Here is a 24,743-nt window from a genome sequence, read left to right on the forward strand (position 1 = left end):
ATACTGTGTTTCGTCGTATTCCAAGATGATTTTTCCTTTGGCAGAAGACCCTCTTTTATAGTGAAAATTCCAAGCAGCAGTTGGACAGGTCCAAAAATATCTCTAAAAAGGCCGACGAACAAAAGCCTGAGAAAAACTGAATTTTTGGGCTTGGGCTGACCAGCCCGTGTCAGCTGACACGGGTGGCCGTGTCAGCCTACTGTTATGGCTGACACGCCCCTGACAGAGGGGGACACGATTAGGGATGATGCCTGACACGGGTGGCCGTGTCAGGCCTCGTGTACCGAGGTTTTCTGCTCCTCTGCTTGCCGAAATCTCGCATTGTCTCGTTCTGAGTTCTCCGGTTCTTCTACCTGGACCTGTCGTACAAAAACACAGCTATCCCACGCATAAAATCACTAAAATAAAAGTAAAACACAACAATTATTAAAATGGCTTAAATAAAATGACGAAAGTAAAACTAACTCGAAATGTACCATAAATGCTTGCAAAATATGTCAAAAGCCTTTGTTTCGTGTCAGATCAGTAACGAAAACTCAATGCAAATGGTGACTGATCACAACCCCAAACTTAGCTCATTGCTTGTCCCAAGTAATGTTTCAGACACATTGTCACTCCCCAGAATTCTTTATGTTTCCCACCACTGCTGAGATCATTCGCTAACGTCTTCCCTTTTCCTTCCACAAGTCCTGCTTTTCTTTGTAAGTCTTCCTTCACACTTCCACTTCAAAGCACCGTTTCACCTGTCGGCTTATATCACATTCTCACCAATTCTATCGGGGTAAACTGTTTTTACTCATAATTCATAGTATGCAATATCACTAATAAGTTTGAATAATCTCTCTTTTCCTATCACCTACACACAACACACACACTTTTGAGGTCTTTCGGGTTGTAACTTGGCTTGGGTTAGGGTATGGATTATTCAAACAAAACGGAAAACAAGTGGTTTTTGGTTCAGAGTCGATGTTACATATTGCGTTCGTTTCTTTTTATTTTCTCAGTTTTATTATTTTTTTCTTCACCGAATGCCCTTTTCTGTGCTTCTTTTTGAATCTTCAAGTATTAATTTTTTTCTTTTATTTTTTTCTTTCTTTCTCTCGATTCATCATTTTTTCAAGTTTTTGTCTCACACTTTCTTGGGCTTTGGGAGCTTTTGGGGTTTTTACCCCAAACTTCGCTTTTCAACACAATTTGAATGTATTATCATGACTCTAAACAGGGTAAGGAAGTGTGTTTGACCAAGGGGTACATTTATGGGGTTTAAACAAACAAATGGATATAGGCTCAAATGGGGTTAACGAGGGATATAATTATTCGAGATGACTAGAAAGGCTCGTGGTTAATTTCAAACAACGTGCCTCAGTGTGTGTATCATGCAGTGACAGTCCCAGAGAGTCTACACAAATTTAGAGTGATAAAGACAAACCTGAATGTCGCTCATGATGATCAATGTTTTTGGCTTTTTATGACTCACTCTGTTTGGTTCAGCTTTGACAGGATCCACAGTATCCATTAGTTTGATGCATTTTCTTCCTTACTTCGGAATGAAAAGGTTATTGTAGCGGGAAATTCATGATCATTAAGCTATTGACAAGCTAAAGATCAGTTAACAAGAGTCGCCACCATGATTTTATTGTTTCCAAGGGAAAAAGGGAAAAATGCGAACAAAACCCAAATAATAAGAAGTTTTCAAATAAAAACTAATAAAAATCAGAGATCACAGGTAAGGGGGTTGGTTACACAAAGGGAAGGTGTTAGCACCCAAAGTGTCCTAGGTACTCCTAGGGAGCCCTTTTTGTGTGCATATGTACTTGGTATAAAGTGATGTTTGCAAACAAATAGAATGGGGGGATGAGAAAGGAATTCATTAATTATATTTTTGTGTTTGACAAGACCTTCAGTCTTGTGCCTACGTACCAACATATGAATGAGGGATCAAAACCTCGTAGTTCGTGCTAGAAATTTCAAAGTGAGTATGTTGGTTTTAACAAAATTTAAGTTTGAAAGGCACAAGGGCCTAAAAATGATTTGAATGAGTTAGTTCTTTTTGGCTTTTTGAAAGTTTAAGTCAAGTATAATTAAGTTCATTTACAAGTTTGATTTAAGAAAATAAGTTTGAAAATGCAATGGCATAAGGCCAAAGTTTCTACCTTTTTGCAAAAGTGGTCGAAGTTTAGAACAAAAGAGTTCACACAAAGAAGGTTTTGAAAAGGGAGGGAGAGATTTTGAAATTAAAGAAATGGGGAGAAGATGAAGAGACTACCCTATGCACAAAAATTTAAAAGTTTAAAGTTGAAAAGATCTGACCGAATGAGAGCAATCCAATAGACAAGTATGTCAATAGAAATCCTGAATTCCCTTGGACTTTTTAGATTCAAGCAACACACAAATGCATAATTATATCAATCTTGAAGAGAAAAGGCATCAAATAAAGATGGCCACATCCAAGCTTATCCACTTCATGGTCTTCTTCCCAATAGCCTATGTAGCAGATGAATTCCACAAGTCATAGGTTTAACATAACAGCTTAACAATGATCAATGTTGCAGATGAATCTGGAGAGATCTAGAATGATGTATCAGATGAATTCAAGCTTGCAAGTTCTTGGTTCTTCAGTAAATTGGCATTGGCCAAGTCCATTAGCAAAGGAATGTTGCTTAAGTTCTAAGTCCAATTGGGGAGATCAAACAACAGTCCACTCAAAGTCTTTTAGGGTTTTTGTTATTATTATGTGCATTAATGGTCAAAGACCAATCAAACAAAAAAAGAAACAAAGTATATCACACAATATGGTCCAAGTGGACAAAGTGAAAATTGCATAAACATAAACAATTAGAATGATATGTACAATGACAAATGATAATAGAACAATAAAAATAAATTGCATTAAAAGTAAAAGGTTGAAAGTAAAAGCTAATGGTTAGTAAGTCAATAGTTAGTTTTGTTTTGCTTTTTTTTTTATTTCAAGACATTCTTTGGAGAACACTCAACCCACTTGCCACAAGCATGGATCCTTGAACCAAAACATCTTCCAAGGGAAGGAAAGAAGGCCAAGTTTCCATACAATACCATGGAAGGGGGGAGACTTACAATCTCACTTACTAGAATGCTTATGCCTTTTGTGTCACAAATTTAGCGCTATGTTAAGCAATCGTAATTGGACTTATGTAGAAGTCACAACTATTTGAGGCCGGGCAATAAACTTTTGGTGTTAATGCATGTTGGAGACATAGTATTAAGAACTATGCTCATTAAACATACCACACACAAAAAATATGCAAAGATGTGGCCTAATCTCATCCATACTCATGTTAATCTTTCAATCAACTAACATTAGGACTTTGAGATGTCATTGGCCAATTGAAAACGAATGGATGAAGAAGGGGAATTAGATGAAGAGGGAAGGGGATGAATGAGATCACAAATTGGTCAAAGGAGGACTTTTACCAAATTAATATTATTAATTCATTTTGGGAGATGGAATGCACATTCCATCAATCCCCTAAATCCAATAATATTAACTTGACAAAGTCAAATCAACCTTGACCAAGGCCCAACAACAAATGAGAAACTCAAATAAGTCAATCCAAATGGTCAACACAATTAAAATGACATTTATTCAATTAAAAATATTAAAATAACGTATTAAATTCAAATATGTTTTGTCCAAATCCTAAAATCACATCAAAACACCAAATAAATGGCCATGTGATTTATCATAGGTCAAACAAGGTCAAATGACATTGGATAAAAAATTTCATAATTTTCGGACACTTTAAAATATTTTTAAACAATTAAAAACAAATGAAAAATCAATTAATTCATGAAAAATATTAATAATGATCGAAAAAATAATTCTAATTCAGAATATGAAAGACAAAAATATTTGAAATTTTTTGGTAAAAGTCCCATATTTTTTGGATCAATATTGAATTTAATATGAATTATTGAAGAAAATGGAATTAAAAGGAAAATCAGAAAATGCAAAAATACGTGGACCATCAGATCTCCCTCATTAATTGAGGTGGCAGATCTGATGATCCACAACGCGCGTTCCACCAACACGTGAGTCAACTGCGTGGCAAATGTGTTAATCAAAAGGAACGACTGAGATTATAGCATGGAGCAAGGATCACACGGTCTAGACCTGAGACAACTCATCACCGGAGCCAAAGCTCCGGTTGTCTTCTCTGGCGAGCTTCGCCGGACTGGTCATCATCAACCATCACCAAAATTTCAAACAGGGACATGATTTTAAAGAGAAAACATCACTGAGCACGAATATCACCTCCATTTCTTCCAATTCCAACTATATATAGAGATATGTGGAATTGAAAAATGAGGTTCATGATCTGAGTTGCTTCGATTCATCATCAAAACAACTCAAACACATTGCCCACATTGGTAGGACATCAGCCAACACAATAATCAAGAGAATTGAGCAAGGAACACGGAGAATCGAAGAGATCAAGTTTTCTGCAAATTACCTTCAACGGAGGTCTGAGCTTGCTAGATCTTGATCCGAATCGTGCTTTGCTTCACTTCAATTGCTTGCAGAAGAGGGATGGAATGGCTTAGAATCAAAGGACTCCTGGAGAATTGAATTCCAAAACAGTGGAGATTCAAGCTCAAATTCAACTGAATTTTTCAGGTTTATCCTCTTAGTCTGAAGGGTTTTCTGTGGGGAATCAAGGTTGGCGCCGTGTGTGTCTTCATTCTGATCACAAGAGCTTTAATTATAGAGAATTCAAATGATATTTTCACACTCATTCAAGTTTCCAATTTTGGCAAAATAATGTAAGAAAGCTGCATGGGCGCGCATAGGCCCATGAAATGATTGTCCAAAAGTCCAAAATGAAGCTCAGATGCATTGGAAATGGATTGGATTGCAAGGAAATTGAGCATTGTTGTTTGAAGTTTGATCCATGACACATGATACCAGCCTGTTTAAGCCATGCACAGCCTATGCATTTCTCAACCAAAATGCATGAATTTTAGCTCTTTGGAAAGGTGAGATCAAGAGGAACAAGTTTGATGTTGAACACGTTTTCATTTGGAGCTTGGAACATTGAGATATTAGAGGTGGAAGTTTGGAAAAATTTGTCATATCAAAACTTTTCTAAGTGTTAAGCCACATGTCTCAATATTCCACTTTACTTAACTTTTTATGGGAGCTTCAAATGAGAAAAGTATCTTCACCAAAGTTATAGCTCTCACAAAAACCTTCAAAATGGTCACCAATTCCATGTTATTTCAATTTGAAATGATAGAGTTATGCATTTTTGAAGTTTGGCAAAATCACTTGATCAATGGTATAGGTCAAAAGTGACCTATAATGTAGCCTCATATCACATGTGCAAATAAGTTGAATTACCTCCCACTCCAAACATAAAAGTTGAATTAGACACATTGAAGTTAATTGTGCAACTTGAAAATCTTTCATCTCATAAAAATTGAGCAAGTTATGGCCTTGGGAAGTTGACTTTCAAATTAGGGTTTAGACAAAATGGCCTATAATGTTTCAACATAGAAAATGATTTTCCAAGCAAAACTAGCTCTATGTCTCAATATTACAGTTGTTTATAATGTCATTTAGAGTAAGTTTTATCTTACAATCATTTTCATATGGTGAAAATTGTAGGAGATAGGGTCTAGGGAGACCCAGTTTTGATTAGATGAATTCATCTGGCCAACCACCATCAACCAATTTGCTAACCTTCAATTCTCTTGACTTTATTGGCTCATGGTAGGTCATATATGCATAAGATGATGAAATTTGAAGTATCCCTTGATAAATTTGATCAATTGGTGAGATAGCTTGTTGGAGAAGTTACTCAAGATACCCAGTCAAACTAGGGTTTCCAAGGCAAATCACCCTCAAACTCTTGAAGCAAACTTGATCAATATAACATGTAGAAACAATTGGGACTCATACATGATGCTTATAACCATTCTTGAGTTGATTCTTGATTGTACTCTTTGTTCATGAGGGTCTCAAACCCTAGATGTGATCAATGAATCAAGGAAATCATGTCCCTTACCTACAAAAGAGTTAGATAGATACAAAGACATATTTTTGGTATTTTGGTTAGTAAAATGATAATATACAAGTATGATATAATCACGAAGTGCTTGGTGATCTTTCCCAAAACAAACCCAATGAAGGAAGGGTAAGGAGGATACCAAGGCATGATCCCAATGGTAATGTTTATGATGGAATTGCATGATGGATCTTAGGGTCAAAATTGGGGTCTTACAGCTGCCCCTATATAAGGACATTCTAACTGAGGAGGAGAAGGTTAAAATCTTCATGTCGACTCAGTAGAATGGGCTTAAATAACAACATATAGAAACAAATTTTGGTCCCTAAGAGACCTCATGATGCAAATGATATGAATGCAAAAGTTAATGCTTTATGGGGAAATATTGCCACAAAGTAAAAGAAATTAGAGATACCGAAAGTCCGCAGGAGCACAATGCATTCCATAAGGAAAACTTACTGGGGAGACTGAAACTCTGGGATAAAAGGAGTTATGCGTAGGCTAGGCTACGACTTAAAACTACTGGGGGACTCGAGGAAATCAATACAAAGTGGAAAGACTCAGCCGGGGAAAAACAACATCTACAGGGGATATGAATAAGTCAGGATAACACTGAAATATTCGACTCATGCAGGGAAACAACGATTTCACATAAGGAAAACACGCACTTGAATCGACTGGGGAAGCGATACACTTCAACACAGGAGGAGCAGAAATCTATTATCTACTACCTGTTACTGGGTAAGGAGATAATAAAGATTTGACAGAGAGAACATCCGTCATCGGTTAGGATGAACATATCAAGGATGACTCGCTGAGGACCTCCAGGAGGGAGTATTCATTACCGGTTACTGGGTAAGAATAGCCTTGTTGGGGAAAACTGCTGAAAATAGGATTTACAACTGCCAGTTACTGGGCAGAAGACCAAAAGGTGAGAGTATCCGCCATCGGTTAAGATGAACATATCAAGGATAAACTCAACAGGGAAGAAAATCCGTCACCGGTTAAGATGAACATATCACGGATAGACTTGCTTGGGGATGTCAAGGAGGATACCCGTCATCGATTAAGATGAACATATCAAGGATATACCAACTGAACAACAAAAAGGGGAATTACATCTATCGAAAACTGGATAGGAAACCTTCGAAGAGAAAAAATCTGTCATCGGTTAGGATGAACATATCAAGGATTCACTCTACGAGGGGACAAAGTAGGATTTACAACTACCGGTTACTAGGTAGAAGACCGATCAAAGATAAAATCCGTCATCGGTTAAAGTGAACATATCAAAGATAGACTCTGAAAAGGGGAAGAATAGGATTTACAGCTACCTGTTACTGGGTAGAAGACCACTCAAGGAGAAAATCCATCATCGATTAAGATGAACATATCAAGGATAGACTCTGTTGAGGAGAAAAAAGGGTATCTTTGTCGGGTATTGGGCAAGAAGTAACAAATTGAAAACTAAGAAGAATATTACCAGTTACTGGGTAATAGACTCTTAGGGGACCAAAATATCTATCTAGGTAAGAGCTAGAAAGAAAACAGTCAATCAAGACTCAACCCTATGAGGACATAACTCAAGGGGAGTAATTGCATCCAGAAAATTTGTTGGAGAGGAAACTGAAATAACAATCATCCACGAGGAAGCAAACTCAGTGGGGAAACAGAGAAAGGTTAAAGTCTTTTCTGCTTAGGGGATGACACTCTACAATTGAAAGAGGACAGGCACCAGAATTGGTATGGGGATAAAGTACCGCCATAACAAAGAATAAAAATCTCAAACAAATCGAATATGAAGATGAAAGATATACAAATCATGATTTTATATGAATGTATATGTATATGTATATATGGTGATTATGCTGACAAAACGATCACGAAGGATACAGAAGTGTCACAAAGAAATTGAACCACTGGTACAATTCTCAGTCAATCCACAAATCATGGAGACAAAATGTTGGAGAACAGGGAGATCAAAATCCCAAAGGCTCAACCCATGCTGGGGAGGGAGATCTTCTGAGAATAAAGCACATCCAAACCGTAGGGAATTTAGGTCAAAACCATAAAAATGGGAGATTATCCTACTAGGGAAGAATAAAAAAGCTGCTCAGAAACCAGGAAGAAACTCTAACTGGGAGCAAAGATGCGACGATTGATGGAGACACCAAGGCGATCTACTAGGGAGAGATAAAATATCTTCTGATGACGATCTACCTGATGAGGAAATACAAATTTCACTGGGTAGGCCGAAACTCTGTTGGGAACCAGGACACTCCGCTGGGGATTTGAATCAATTAACTCAGCTGGGGAACAGAAAGAAACTCCACTGGTGTACCAAACACTCCACCGGGGAACTGAATCTGCTAGCTGAGGAAAACAACACTCTAATGAGGACATGAATCAACACTGATGCCTAGAGATACTCGAAGAGTTACTGCATGGGGAATCTCAGATGCTTCACACTTAAGGACTTGTTATTCACCGAAATGCTGTTGATATTACTGTTACTTGCTTTGGAAAAGTTCTTGCTTTTATATACTTAAGAAAATTTAATTTTGATTTAAAATTTAATTTCAAAATGATCATAATAAAATTTAAAACTATTGGCTGAATTAAATAAGAGTGGAAACAATTGGATAAAAGCTTAACTTTATTTAATGGGATGGTAGTCTGTAAATGACAAGACTCCATAGATTTTTACAAAGTTGAAAAATGGTAATTTACATGGAAAAGGGTTACATTGAATACAAATGATCCTTAGTCCTTCTATCAAATCTTGATATCCACTATGCTCTTGACCGCTGCTGAGGATGAACCAACGTCAACCCTTGTGCTCAAACAAGTCTTCAAAATCACTGAAGATCAGCAGGATGCAGTTGCTTGCCATAATCCCTAATTTTTGCATAAGTTGCCCCAAGGTGGGGTACTCAACTTATCGGGAAATTATTTATGTTTTTATGTCTCTAATTTTTGCCTGGATCTCCCTTTCGGGTTTTCAACCCACCGACACGCTCATTTTTGCCTAAGCCGCCCTTTCGGGTTTTCAACTTAGCGAGTTCTTCTTTTCTTTTTAGGCGAAGTATTTCTTGACTGCATCTGCGTTCACAGGACGAGTGAACTCTTCACCATCCATAGTTGTAAGAATCAATGCACCGCCTGAAAAGGCTCTCTTAACAACATATGGGCCTTCATAATTGGGAGTCCATTTTCCTCTGGAATCTGGCTTGAACGTCAAATTCTTCTTGAGCACAAGGTCTCCTTCTCTGAACACTCGAGGTTTGACTTTCTTATCAAAAGCTTTCTTCATCCTCTGCTGATATAACTGACCATGACACATGGCAGTTAATCTCTTCTCTTCAATCAAATTCAACTGGTCAAACCTGGTCTGACACCATTCAACTTCAGTCAACTTGGCTTCCATGAGCACACGCAACGAAGGAATCTCAACCTCTACGGGGAGCACTGCTTCCATACCATACACAAGAGAGAAATGGGTTGCCCCTGTTGAAGTGCGGACGGACATACGATACCCATGTAAAGCAAACGGGAGCATCTCATGCCAATCCTTATACATGAAAACCATCTTATGGATAATCTTCTTGATGTTCTTATTCGCAGCTTCAACATCCCCATTCATCTTGGGTCTATAGGGAGAAGAATTATGATGTGCAATCTTGAAGTCTTTGCAAAGAGCTTCTACCATATTGTTATTCAAGTTCGATCCATTATCAGTAAATGATCTTACTTGGCACACCATACCGGCATATGATCTGATTCTTGATAAACCTTACAACAACTTTCTTAGTTACATTCGCGTCTGATGTCGCTTCAACCCATTTTGTGAAGTAATCAATTGCCACCAAAATGAAACGATGTCCATTCGAAGCTTTGGGCTCAATCATCCCAATCATATCAATTCCCCACATGGAGAAGGGTCATTGGGAAGAAATAACATTCAAAAGTGTCAGAGAAACATGAATCTTATCAGCATAAATTTGACACTTGTGGCATTTCTTCACAAACTTGCAACAGTCAGATTCCATTGTCAGCCAATAGTAACCTGCTCGCAATATCTTTTTTTCCATTGCATTTCCATTGGAGTGAGTACCAAAGGAACCTTCATGCACTTCGGTCATCAACAAGTCTGCTTCGTGTCTATCCACGCATCTGAGCAAAACCATGTCAAAGTTTCTCTTGTACAATATATCACCATTTAAGTAGAAATTATCGGCTAATCTTCTCAAAGTCTTCTTATCTTTCAAAGATGCCCCAGGCGGGTAAATCTGACTTTGGAGGAAACAATTAATTTCGTAATACCACGGCTTCTCATCCTTGATCTCTTCAACAGCAAACACATGAGCTGGCCTATCAAGATGCATCACATATAAATTGGGAACTTCATTCCAATATTTCACTACAATCATTGATGCTAGCGTTGCAAGAGCATCTGCCATCCGGTTTTCATCTCGAGGGATATGATGAAACTCAACCTTTGTAAAGAAAGTTGAAATCCTCCTCGCATAATCTCTATATGGTATCAAACCGGGTTGATTTGTCTCCTATTCTCCTTTGATCTGATTCACAACCAAAGCCTAATCACCAAAGACATCCAAATATTTGATCCTGAGATTCATGGCCTCTTCAAGCCCCATGATGCAAACTTCATATTCTGCCATGTTGTTTGTACATTTGAAAGTCAATCTAGCTGTAAACGGTAGATGTGTGCCTTGAGGAGTAATAATCACTGCCCCAATGCCATTTCCATATTGATTAACAGCTCCATCAAATACCATGCCCCAACGGGAACCAGGTTCTTGCCCTTCTTCTAGAAATGGTTCATCACAATCTTTAATTTTCAGGTACAAAATTTCTTCATCAGGAAAGTCATACTGCACTGACTGATAATCTTCAATTGGTTGGTGAGCCAAATGGTCAGCCAAGATACTATCTTTGATAGCTTTCTGAGATCGGTATTCGATATCATACTTTGATAATAACATCTGCCAACGGGCAATCCTCCCAGTTAAAGCAGGCTTCTCAAATATATACTTGATTGGATCCATTGTGGATATTAACCAAGTGGTATGATTCAACATATATTGACGCAGACGCTTAGCATCCCAAGCAAATGCACAACAAGTCTTCTCAAGCATTGAATATCGAGTCTCACAGTCGGTGAATTTCTTACTGAGGTAGTAAATTGAAAATTCTTTCTTCCCAATCTCATCTTGCTGACCAAGAACACAACCCATACTATCTTCTAGCACAGTCAAATAAATGATCAAAGGTCTTCCTTCAATAGGTGGAGACAAAATAGGAGGCTCAAGCAGATACTCTTTGATACTATCAAATGCTTTCTCGCAGTCTTTGGTCCAATCACAAGACTGATCTTTCCGAAGAAGCTTGAATATAGGCGCACATGTGGAAGTCATGTGGGAAATGAATATGGAAATATAATTCAAGCGGCCGAGAAAACCTCTGACTTGCTTCTCAGTTTTGGGCGTAGGCATTTCTTGTTTTGCTTTGACCTTGGCAGGATCAACTTCAATACCCTTCTCGCTGACAATAAAGCCCAACAACTTACCAGAACGAACACCAAAAGTACACTTATTGGGATTCAAGCGGAGTTTATACTTCCTCAAACACTGGAATAACTTCAACAAATGCTCAACATGTTCCTCTTTATCAATTGATTTAGCAATCATGTCATCGACATAAACTTCAATCTCTTTATGCATCACATCATGAAAAAGAGTAGTCATTGTTCTCTGGTAAGTTGCACCAGCATTCTTTAGACCGAAAGGCATCACTCTATAACAGAATATTCCCCAGGGTGTAATGAATGTGGTCTTCTCCATATCCTCGGGTTCCATCTTAATTTGATTATATCCGAAAAATCCATCCATAAATGAAAAGACTTTGAATTTAGCAGTATTGTCTACCAACATATCGATGTGTGGCAGAGGAAAATCATCTTTCAAAATGGCTTTATTCAAATCTCTATAGTCAACACACATGCAGACTTTTCCATATTTCTTTGGCAAGGCACAATATTGGCCACCCATTACGGATACTCAGCAGTCACAAGAAAATCGGTATCAATCTGCTTATGAACTTCCTCTTTGATCTTTACAGCCATATCAAGATGCGTTCTTCTCAACTTCTTCTTGACTGGCGGGCATTCTGGCTTCAACTGCAATCTATGCTCCACAATATCAGAATCCAACCCAGGCATGTCTTGATAGGACCAAGCAAACACATCTGAATACTCTCGAAGAAGATCAATCAACCCCTTCTTAGCATCTAGACACAATCGAGACCCAATCTTGACTTCCTTCATATCATCTTCGGAACCTAAGTTGCCTAGCTCAATCTGCTCTTCAAACGACTGAATAATCTTTTCATCTTGCTCAAGAAGACGGGACAATTCATCACTCACTTCTACGCCACTTTCCTCATCGGCCTCAAACACAGGGAATTCAAAGTTTGGAGAAGGAGAAGGATCATTGTATTCAATGGGGTTAGGAATCAACCTGCATAATGATTTGATATTTTGATTTTAGAGAAGTGAATTTGTGACCAAATATTATACAGATGGACAATTATATTGTTTATTTATGTTTTTTATGATTATAATTTTCAGAAATAAGCAAAAAGTAAAAATAAACATCAAAGATGTGGATGAATAGAATTAATTTTATTGATGATCAATTTAAAATGCCCAATAATGTTCATTTCTCCCTTAGGCATAGGAGAAGGATTTTAAAATATAAAAAGAAATTACTTAGATCGATGCAAAATAACAGGAATATCAACAACAGTCCAATTGTTGTGTGTCTGTCCATGCATCACAAAGTTGGCGCAGTCTTCCTCTTCATTGTCCTCTAGCACAACAGCTAAGTGTTGTTCATTCTCATGAATGAACCCTCCGCTACGGAAGCTGAGTTGCATCTCTCCTGATCTAACGGTTGACGAGCCCTTATGGAACCCCAAACCAGTTCTTCCTTTATTGTCGGCGACCTCTACCACACGGCCCCACTGATCAACAAGACCTTCTTCAACAATCCTCTGCGCATCTTTCAGAGAGGACATAGGTGCCCCAACTCTCTTCTCAGCAGCAATAGATAAGGCTTGGAACAACGTTCCAACCTCATCCTCAGCTTCTACATATGAAAAAGATGACAGATGGCTGACCAACAGTGCTTTCTCACCTCCCACAATCACCAACTTGCCATTCTTGAGAAATTTGAGCTTCTGATGTAGAGTGGAAGTAACAGCTCCTGCTTCATGAATCCATCTTCCCAACAAACAGCTGTAGGCCGAGTGAATATCCATTACCTGGAAAGTAATCTGAAAATCACTCGGACCTATCTTGACTGGAAGGTCCACTTCTCCAATGACAGTCTTGCGTGAGCCATCGAAGGCTTTGACAATTACTCCACTATATCTCATGGGAGCTTCTTGATAAGATAACTTTGACAATGTTGATTTTGGAAGCACATTGAGTGACGACCCAGTGTCAACTAGCACGTTTGACAAAGCATCTTCTTTGCAATTCATCGAAATGTGCAAAGCCAGATTGTGATTTCTTCCATCCTCAGGGAGTTCTTCATCGCAAAAACTCAAATTATTGCATGAAGTGATGTTGGCTACAATATGATCAAATTGAGCCACAATAATATCTTGCTCCATGTATGCCTGTTCAAGAACTCTCTGGAGTGCTTCTCTGTGCGCTTTAGAATTCAAAAGCAGAGACAGCACGGAAATCTTTGAGGGGGTCTGGAGCAACTACTCAACCACGTTGAATTCACTCCTATTGATCAGTTGGAGCACCTCATCATCATCACTATTGGCTTTCCAATTGCTGGATTCACCAAACTTTTCTCTTGAACAACCAACAGGATCTATACTAGGCACCTCCGCCTTCTTACTAACAACCAATTCTTCTTTATTCTCCGGGATTACCGGTCCAAAAACTCGACCACTACGGGTCACCTTTGTCACATCTGTAATGCTCACTACTGAACTGGTCATAGGCAACAGGACCTTTTGACCTTTCTCTATCATCGTAGCATTGTACTAATATGGTACATCCTTATCAGATGCATACGGGACTGGGCTCGCCAACCGTATTACCAACGACGATATTGATCTATTGCTGACGTTCTGGCTACTGCTGCTATCATACTGAATCACCAACCGCTCTGGTTGTTTGAAAACGGGAACAATGACATTGACGTCGTCATCTTCATGACGAGATTGATAAATCTGGGATCATGCCTTCATCCATCAGACGTTGGATGTCCCTTTTCACAACAACGCACCCCCTTGGGTTCACGCTACAAACATCACAACCTTCGTGATCATGTACACAATCACTCACCAAACAGATGTCCGTGTGTATCTGCACCAAAGACCCACGGATAAAACGCACATCAAAAACTTTGTACTCACCAGGACATCCGTCCACCATATTCACTGAGGTATTCGCATGAGCGGGCAAAGGATTAGCTTTCACATTAGGCGCGTGGTCTTCAAAAGACACCATGCCATTCTTCATAAGCTTTTACACCTCATACTTCAGCGGATAACAGTTCTCAATATCGTGCCCAGGTGCACCCTGGTGAAAAGCACAGCGAAGTTCAAGTTTATACCACCATGGAAGTGGTTCTGGGATCTGCGGTGGATTCCTCGGTTGAATCAAATTCTTGAGGACTAAAGATGGGTACAGCTCGACATATGACATAGGAATCGGGTCGAAAAAGACCTTTTTCCTCTCAAAGTTCTGTTGCTGGTGATGATTTTTGTTGGAATTTTTGTTGTTGTAGGTGTTTTTTATTTGTTGCGGTTGTTGTTGTTAACGTTGATTTTGATACTGATGTTGTTGTTATTGTTGATTTGGTGTCGCTGGTTGATTTGAAAACATTGCAATAATGGAAGATACTTGATGATGATGATGTTGACGGGGTGTTGAATTTCATCTGGGTTGAGGCCTCCTCTGCCTCCCACTTGAAATAGCATTGGTCTCACTATCCTTCCTCTTGCTAAAACTGTTCCCATATTTCTTGCTAGTTGACGCCTCTTCTTTTGACAATCGTCCCTCACGGACCCTTCTTCAAGTCTCATCCCCATGTTTACCATCTCGGTAAAATCACTGGGGGCACTGGCAATCATGCGTTCATAGTAAAATAAACTCAGGGTTTTGAGAAAGATCTTCGTCATCTCCTTCTCCTCCAAAGGAGGAGTGATCTGGGCAGCCAACTCCCTCCAACGATGGGCATACTCTTTGAATGTCTTCTTATCTTTCTGAGACATGGACCTCAATTGGTCCCTATCTGGTGCCATGTCCATGTTGTACTTGTACTGTTTCACGAAAGCCTCTCCTAGATCGTTGAAAGTGTGGATGCTTGCACTATCTAACCCCATGTACCATCGGAGCGCAGCACCTGTCAGGCTATCCTGGAAATAGTGAATCAGTAGCTGATCATTATCTGTTTGGGTTGACATCTTGCGGGAATACATCACAAGATGACTGAGTGGGCACGAGCTTCCCTTATACTTCTCAAAGTCAGGCACTTTGAATTTGACTGGGATTTTCACATTGGGCATTAAGCACAGTTCAGCAGCACTCTTCCCAAACAAATCTTTGCCTCTCAGCGTTTTCAGTTCCTTGCGCAGCTCAAGGAATTGATCCTTCATCTCGTTCATCTTCTCATAGATGTCTGGGCCCTCAGATGTCTCGGAATGATAGATGGTGTCTTCTACACGCGGCAAAGTGTGCACAATGGGAGGTGGCACAGACATGATCGGGCTAGATGCCGACATGGAAGCAAAAGTGGGAGCTAAGCCCTCTGGCACAAAATTAGGTGGCATTCCCCAAGGGAATCCAGCAGGCAGATTCTGAGCGAAGTGGGCGGTGGCAGCAGGCACAATAGAGGTTACCACTTCAGAAATGACAGTCCTTGCGGGAGGAGTTGCAGGAGTTGGAGAAGCTTGGCTCTGGGCAGCAAGAACTGACTCCATCATGGCAGTCAGCCGAGAAAAATCTTCTTTCAATTCTCGGTTCTCTTGCTCAAGGTGTTCCATGATCTTTGGACGATTTACTCGAGTGTTGTACCGGTGAGTCAGCTTGGCTAAAGCACAGAAGAACATCAATCAGACACCTGGCAAAAACTGCTTATGCAAATGATGCATGAAATGCAATGCTTGATTATTATTTATTTCCAAGGAACTTACTATATCATTTGCAAATATATAAAAATTGAAATGGCAATTTCAATAATTTGATATGACCAAAAATCTCTTCTCATTTATATAAATTGGAAGGATTACACTGAGTACAATTTCAGAAACCAAAAATAAAATATACAAGAGAAAAGGAGACTAGTCATCCTAAGGACCCCTAACAACAATGTTAGAAGATCTGGCTGAAGGCGCGTACTTCCTTCGAATGCGACGAATCTCGGTCTCAAAAGAAGCCTTCGTCTGAGTCTTCTCGAGGACAAGCTGGTCAATAATCTTCTTCCAAGCAACGGAAGGTTGAGGCATGCTAGAAGATGAAACTTCTGGCTCTCTCTGTCTCTTCGTCACTCGGTCTTCAAGTAGCTCAATCAGTGCATCTTTGTCTTTAGACTTTAATAGCAACTCTTCATGCTTCTTGCTCAAAGCATGGAAACGCTCTTCCCATATATCCTTCTCTTGCTTCATCTTGATGAGCGCGTCTTCCAACTCCTCTAAATCTTGGTTAAGGAGAGTTAATGGCTCAACCATAACCATAGACATAGGTCTTTCGCAAGGATAAGGCATCTTCAACTCCATAGCTCTCTTCTTCACCCAAAGAGTGTAAGCTTCCAAAGCTACACAATTGCACGAACCAAGCTCAGATCTTCCTTTCCTATGCACATTATGCCAAGCGTGCACAATCTTCTGCTTCAAATGTTGGGGATCTTTACCCTCTTGATAGAAAAGACCTTCTAACAAAGTGTTATTAGGTTTGTCTCTCAAGGGGAACCCAAGTTGACGACGAGCCAAAGCAGGGTTGTAGTTAATTCCTCCTTGTGTACCAATGAGAGGCACATTAGAGAATTCACCACAACTATCAATAATCTCTACACTGCTTAAAGATGGGTCATACCAAACCATATTATCATTAGTGAGAGAGATAAGTCTCTGAGACCACCTTAGACATTGTTTATTCTCCACAAAAGCAGGCGTCTGAGGCAAGTGCGAAATAAACCACTTGTACAGAAGAGGAATGCAACAGACAATAGTTCCACCACCTTTAGAATTCCTTAGATGCAAAGAGAAATACATATCACCCAATAGAGTAGGCAAAGGATTCCCAATCAAGAAAAGTCTAATGGCGTTAACATCAATAAAACCGTCAATGTTAGGGAACAAAGCTAATCCGTAGATGAGAAACACAAAGTTAGCTTCAAAAGCGTCCATACTACCAGCTTGAGCCAAAGTGGTAGCTTCCTTGATGAGGAAAACAAATGGCAACCCAAATAACCCTCCTTTCTTCACCCAATGAGCCTCTATCTCAGACTTCTTCAAGTGAAGAGCTTCAGCAATAATACTAGATCGGGGAATCTCCTCCAATCCACTAAAAGGCACTCTACTAGAAACAGGTATCCCCAAAAGGTGAGAATACTCCTCCAAGGTAGGCACAAGCTGAAAATCTGGGAAAGTGAAACAATGGTAGAGAGAATCATAGAACTGCACCAATACACTCAACAATCCTTCCACTACATCAGCAGACAAAATGGAAAGAAGCTTCCCATGACGTTGTTTGAATTCCAAGGGATCTAATAAAAAAGATGCTAGCTTCCTTAACTCTTTCAAGTCGGGACATCTGAAACTGTACTTCTTAGTGTTCCTTCGTCCGCAATCCATGGTTTGAAAATATTTGCAAATGATACCTTAGTTCCTTGAAATTTTGTGTGATGAATGTTATGATGCGCGCGAAATGCATGAATGCAACAATCACAAGTAAGGGATCACACACAAGGCAAACAAAGGTCAAGGGATGAATCAAGTTATTGTCAAGATCAATCATCCATTTTTGTGGATTATGGTTCACACCTTATCAACACCAAAGTTCCATTGATATTGACAAGACTTGATTGGATCAACCAAGAATCAAGGGTTTGTTGAAAATCACGAGCATGGAGTCTGGGTAAGAACCATCCCAAAGGAGTGAACTAAGGATAAAACCTGTAGATCATGTTCTAAAAAGTTCCCAGAGTCTTAATTCCATCTATCGGATATTACAGGTTAAGATGACTGACTCATCGACCCATAATATTCTCAAGAGAAACTCGTCTGAGTGTAGTATCATGTAACAACTGTTATCAAGTCTACACCTGAATAGTTTCCGCATTACGTCCTAAATAGGCCAAGATGGGTTAGGTGTTCTAAGGTCCTCAGCTTCTCAGACCCAATTAGAAATAGTCATGCCTAACCACAAATACTTGTGTGACATTTCCAAATCCAAAGGAGTCTCCACTGAGCAGATGGATCTCAAGCCAACTTGTTAAGGACTACTCCCCACAAGTCGAACATGACTATACCATCCTCTTATCTTAATTGCACTCAAGTTCGAGTTAGAACTTATCTCACCACTCAGAGATCACCAAGCACAACAAGCAGATTATATCACACATACATAAATACAAACATCACATATATATACAAATATATATACAAATATATTTACAAACAAATAGAATGGGGGGATGAGAAAAGAATTCATTAATTATATTTCTGTGTTTGAAAAGACCTTCGGTCTTGTGCCTACGTACCAACATATGAATGAGGGATCAAAACCTCGTAGTTCGTGCTAGAAATTTTAAAGTGAGTATGTTGGTTTTAACAAAATTTAAGTTTGAAAGGCACAAGGGCCTAAAAATGATTTGAATGAGTTAGTTCATTTTGACTTTTTGAAAGTTTAAGTCAAGTATAATTAAGTTCATTTACAAGTTTGATTTAAGAAAATAAGTTTGAAAATGCAATGGCATAAGGCCAAAGTTTCTACCTTTTTGCAAAAGTGGTTGAAGTTTAGAACAAAAGAGTTCACACAAAGAAGGTTTTGAAAAGGGAGGGAGAAATTTTGAAATTAAAGAAATAGGGAGAAGATGAAGAGACTACCCTATGCACAAAAATTTAAAAGTTTAAAGTTGAAAAGATCTGACCGAATGAGAGCAATCCAATAGACAAGTATGTCAATAGAAATCCAGAATTCCCTTGGACTTTTTAGATTCAAGCAACACACAAATGCATAATTATATCAATCTTGAAGAGAAAAGGCATCAAATAAAGATGGCCACATCCAAGCTTATCCACTTCATGATCTTCTTCCCAATAGCCTATGTAGCAGATGAATTCCACAAGTCACATGTTTAACATAACAACTTAACAATGATCAATGTTGCAGATGAATATGGAGAGATCTAGAATGATGTATCAGATGAATTCACACTTGCAAGTTCTTGGTTCTTCAGCAAATTGGCATTGGCCAAGTCCATTAGCAAAGGAATGTTTCCTAAGTTCTAAGTCCAATTGGGGAGATCAAACAACAGTCCACTCAAAGTCTTTTAGGGTTTTTGTTATTATTATGTGCATTAATGGTCAAAGACCAATCAAACAAACAAAGCAACAAAGTATATCACACAATATGGTCCAAGTGGACAAAGTGAAAATTGCATAAACATAAATAATTAGAATGATATGTACAATGACAAATGATAATAGAACAATAAAAATAAATTGCATTAAAAGTAAAAGCTTGAAAGTAAAAGTTAATGGTTAGTAAGTCAATAGTTAGTTTTGTTTTCTTATTTATTTCAAGACATTCTTTGGAGAACACTCAACCCACTTTCCACAAGCATGGATCCTTGAAACGAAACAACTTCCAAGGGAAGGAAAGAAGGCCAAGTTTCCACACAATACCATGGAAAGGGGGAGACTTACAATTTCACTAACTAGAATGCTTATGCCTTTTGTGTCATAAATTTAGCGCTATGTTAAGCAATCGTAATTGGACTTATGTAGAAGTCACAACTATTTGAGGTCGGGCAATAAACTTTTGGTGTTAATGCATGTTGGAGACATAGTATTAAGAACTATGCTCATTAAACATACCACACACAAAAAATATGCAAATATGTGGCCTAATCTCATTCATACTCATGTTAATCTTTCAATAAACTAGTATTAGGACTTTGAGATGTCATTGGCCAATTGAAAACTGTAAGACCCCTATTTTGACCCTAAGATCCCTCATGGCATCATAACATTGCATTTGCATTGCCTCAGGGATCTTTAGCATCTTGGTACCCTTTGCCTTTGGGTGGGACTCCTTGTGATTGGTTTGAGATCACCAAGCATGCTTTAATTATACATCATTGTTTCTCTTACTTTTGTTTACTAACCAAAAGCACAAAAATGTGTCACTAACATCTTTTGTTTGAAGCTTGAGCATCATCCAAGACACTTTGTGGGTTCTATTTAGATGATCACTCAACACAAGGGAATGGCTTGAGATACTTCCAACAGGTTCAAATGGGGTCTATTCGTCAGTCAAAACGTTAATCTTGAAGGAGCAAAAGTTTGTTCTTGAACTGTCATGCTCGCTAGGCGAAGCCCACGTGTTTAAAAAAAAACAACGAAAAACAAAAAAAATAAAATAATAATAATAATAATAAAATAAATAAATAAATAAATAAATAAATAAAATATAACAGAAAATTTTTGGACTTGGGCCTCTCTCATTTGAGCCCACAGGTCCACAAGAATTAGGTTATAAATTCAGAGTTTCAGTGAAACAAAAGAATTTTATTCCTATTACCCTGGCAGGGAAAAAGATAGTGAGAGAAGAGCTAATAGAGTTCAGAGCAACCTCCAGAGACTGAAGGGAACTCATCTGCAACGAACCAATTCCCTCTTATATAAACTCTCAGATTGCTTTGCAAACCCAACCGGGCAATTCAATTTCATTCGATCTCTCCAGTCAGGTTTGCCTTATTCCCATTACTTTATGCTTTTAATTTGAATGCTCTGAATGTATGAGGTATTATGGGTGAATTTGATACCCTTTTGATGCATGTGTTTGACAAGAGGTTTAGGCCTCCTACCCTTTGTTGCTTTTTGTGAGCTTTTTGTGAGCTTTTTGTGAATTTTAATGGCATGATTCATGTGGTTACATTTTGATTTGGGGGCAACTCTTGATTACCCTATCTTGTTTCTCTAACCTGTTTGTTGAGTTTTGTTTTGTGAGGGCTCATATGACTCTTGCAGAGATGGCTTGCCTGGTGTTCCACTTTATTTGTGGGATACCACCTGGAGGTTTATTCCGATTACCTGTACTGACTCACTTTCTTTGACGGTGTTTAGCTTGGAAGAGTCTTTGGGTTTCTTATCTCTTTAATTGTTGTTACTTCGGATCTTTATCTGTACGGTAGATCTCTCGATCCCTTTACTTTTCCCGCATGTACCGATTTCTTAGGTTTCGTATAGCCTCTCGTGGCATGTCATTTAAGGTAGCGCGGTTCCTCCATCTAGGACTGCCTTTTTGCATGAGCATCCCTAAACACCCCAAACTCATTGATTTTTCTTCTCCTAAGAACAAGTTATCTCCTTCTACTACAGGCGAGTAAGTCTCCAAAGGTCGAGCATCCGGTAGATTGCGTAGTAACGTTGTTCACCCCAAAACACAACCCTTACCCCGTAGTTAGTCGAACTACGTTTTGCTCTGATTTTCATCCCAGATGAGATACGTAGGCATAAGACGCGATGTCTTACCGAGCACACTCCTCTTTAACCCATAGGTAGCCGAGCTACGAAGACTCTAATTCTCAAATTCAGATGAGATACGTATGAAGTGGATGCGACGTCCGTGCGAGTCATCTTCTTTTGACCCTTATTTTAGTATGTAGTACATTAGATAAACATACACGCTTTTCTCATCCCTTCAGTCATGTTTGCACAAATAAATTTTCAAAAAAAAAAACAACAACCTTTGCAACAAATGTGAAAAGGGCTCCCTAGGAGTACCTAGGATGTTTTGGGTGCATAACACCTTCCCATTGCATAACCAACCCCCTTACCCAGATCTCTGACATTTTTACTAGTTTTTGATTCGATAAAACTTTTAGGTTTTTGTTCGTTTTCTAACCATTCCTTTGGATAAATAGAAGTGCGGTGGTGACTCGACTTGTATGATTTACCTTGGATTTAGTCAATATCTCTAATGGTAACGAATACCCCGCTACAGAAAAGTGGCGACTCTGTTGGGGATGCTTAGAATGAAAATCCCAGTGGGTTTTTGCCTACTTTTCATATTTGTTGTATTGTATTGTATATTATTTTTTTGTGACATATTTTTGTGCAATTTGGGATTACTGTATTGTATGTAATGATTGAATTACTTGATATTAATTCCTTGTATGCTTGGTGATCTTTGTGAGATGAGTTCTATACCCGGACTCGAGTGCACTTAGGATAGGAGAATGGCATAGTCTTGTTGACTTGTGTGGAGTTATTCCTTAGCAAGTTGACTTGCAAGTCCATTCACATGGTGGAGGTTATGTTGGGATCAATAATGTCACACAAGTAAGTTGTGGTTAGACATTACTCTTTCCAATATAGACCTTAGAAGCCAAGGACCTTAGTTTACCAAGCCCATCTTGGCCTATTCTTAGGATGTAGTGCGAAAGTCGTTCAAGTGTAAGATTTGATACGATTGCTACGCGATACTACACTCATAAGAGTCTCTCTTGAGAATATTTTCGGAATACGAGTAGTCGTTTCTCCAATAATATCCGAAAGATGGGATGATGACTATGGGAACCTCTTGTAGAACATATTTGGCAAGTTTAAACCCTAGTACACTCCCTTTTGGGTGGTTCTTAACCTAACTCCATGCTCGTGACTTACAACAAACCCTTGATTCATGGTTGATCCGTTCATGAATCCTTAATATCAATGGAACTTGGATGTTGATAAGGTGTAAACCATAATCCACCAAAATGGATGATTGATATTAAGGATAACATGATCCATCCCATGACCTTTGTTTGGTGTGCTTTTCTTGATCCTTGAGTGTGATTGTTGCATTCATGCATTCATGCACCCATTTGCATTCATATCATCAAAATTATAAGAAAATTTTCAAGGAACTTAAGGGGTTTATTTGCAAAATTTCCAGACATGGAAACACAAAGAAGGAATACAAAGAAGTACAGTTTCAGACAACCAGACTTGAAAGAGTTAAGGAATTTGACATCTTATGTATTAGATCCCTTGGGTTTCAAAGCTCGTTTTGGGAAGATTCTTCCTCTTCTGACTACTCAGGTGGATGAAGGATTGATGAGTGTATTGGTGCAGTTTTATGATCCCTTGTACTGTTGCTTCACGTTTCCGGATTTCCAGCTTTTGCCTACCCTTGAGGAGTATGCTTACCTTGTGGGTATACCTATTCTAGACCAGTTGTCGTTCAGTGGCTTGGAGAGTATTCCTACTTTTCAAGAGATAGCTGACATGTTACACATAGATGAATCTATGGTTGATGCTCATATGACTACCAAAGGTGGAATTCAAGGTCTCCCTTCTGAGTTCCTCATTGCTCAAGCTACTATATATGGGAAGGCCATGAGTGAGGATGCCTTTGAAGCCATATTTGTACTTCTTATCTATGGATTGGTATTGTTCCCCAACATCGACAAGTTTGTGGATGTGAACGCTATTAGGATCTTCTCTACTCTTAATCCCGTTCCGACTCTGTTGGGCGATACCTACTTCTCTTTGCATATGAGGAATGCAAAGGGTGGTGGCGCTATTGTGTGTTGTTTGCCTCTATTGTATAAGTGGTTTATTTCTCACTTACCTCAGACGGTCGCTTTCAAGGAGAACAATGAATGTCTACGGTGGTCCACGAGACTTATGTCTCTCACTAATGATGATATCTCTTGGTATAACCGTGTGTATGATGGTGTGCAGATTATTGACTCTTGTGGCGAATTCTCCAATGTACCTCTTCTTGGTAGATGTGGTGGGATTAACTACAATCCTGTTTTGGCACGTCGTCAGCTTGGGTTCCCCTTAAAGGATAAACCCAATAACATTCTGTTAGAGGGTGTATTCTTTCAGGATGGTAAAGATCCCCAAGGCTTGAAAGCTAGGATGGTCCGCGCTTGGCACAAGATTCATAGGAAAGGAAGGAAAGAGTTGGGTCCTAAGAATTGCATCGCTTTGGAGCCTTACACTGTTTGGGTAAGGAAGAGAGCGTCTGAGTATCTCATGCCTCATGAGTATCCGAGACCTACACCTATGATTATGGTTGGGCCTTCAACCCTCCCTAATCAAGGAGTAGAGGAGTTGAGAGACAAAGACCGTTCACGTGCCTGGATCCGTGAACGTGAAGAGTTGCTTCAGCAGATTAAGGAGAAGGATGCGTCGATTGAGTTTCTTGAGCATCAGGTTATTGACGACCCTGATGATGTATGGACTTCTCTACTTCCTCAGTCTTCTAAGTTCTGGAAGAGGAAGTATGATCGACTCGCCAAAGAGAATGACGATATGGAGGCAGCCTACGAGAGGGAGGTGAAGAGGCTTCGCGCATCTTATCTTCCTGTGTCCCGAGCTTTAGATGATTGTTTCTAGGGATCCATAAGATGATTATTTTCCCTTTCTCTT

Source organism: Lathyrus oleraceus, chromosome 3 (assembly GCF_024323335.1).
Source record: "Lathyrus oleraceus cultivar Zhongwan6 chromosome 3, CAAS_Psat_ZW6_1.0, whole genome shotgun sequence".
NCBI lineage: Eukaryota > Viridiplantae > Streptophyta > Magnoliopsida > Fabales > Fabaceae > Lathyrus > Lathyrus oleraceus.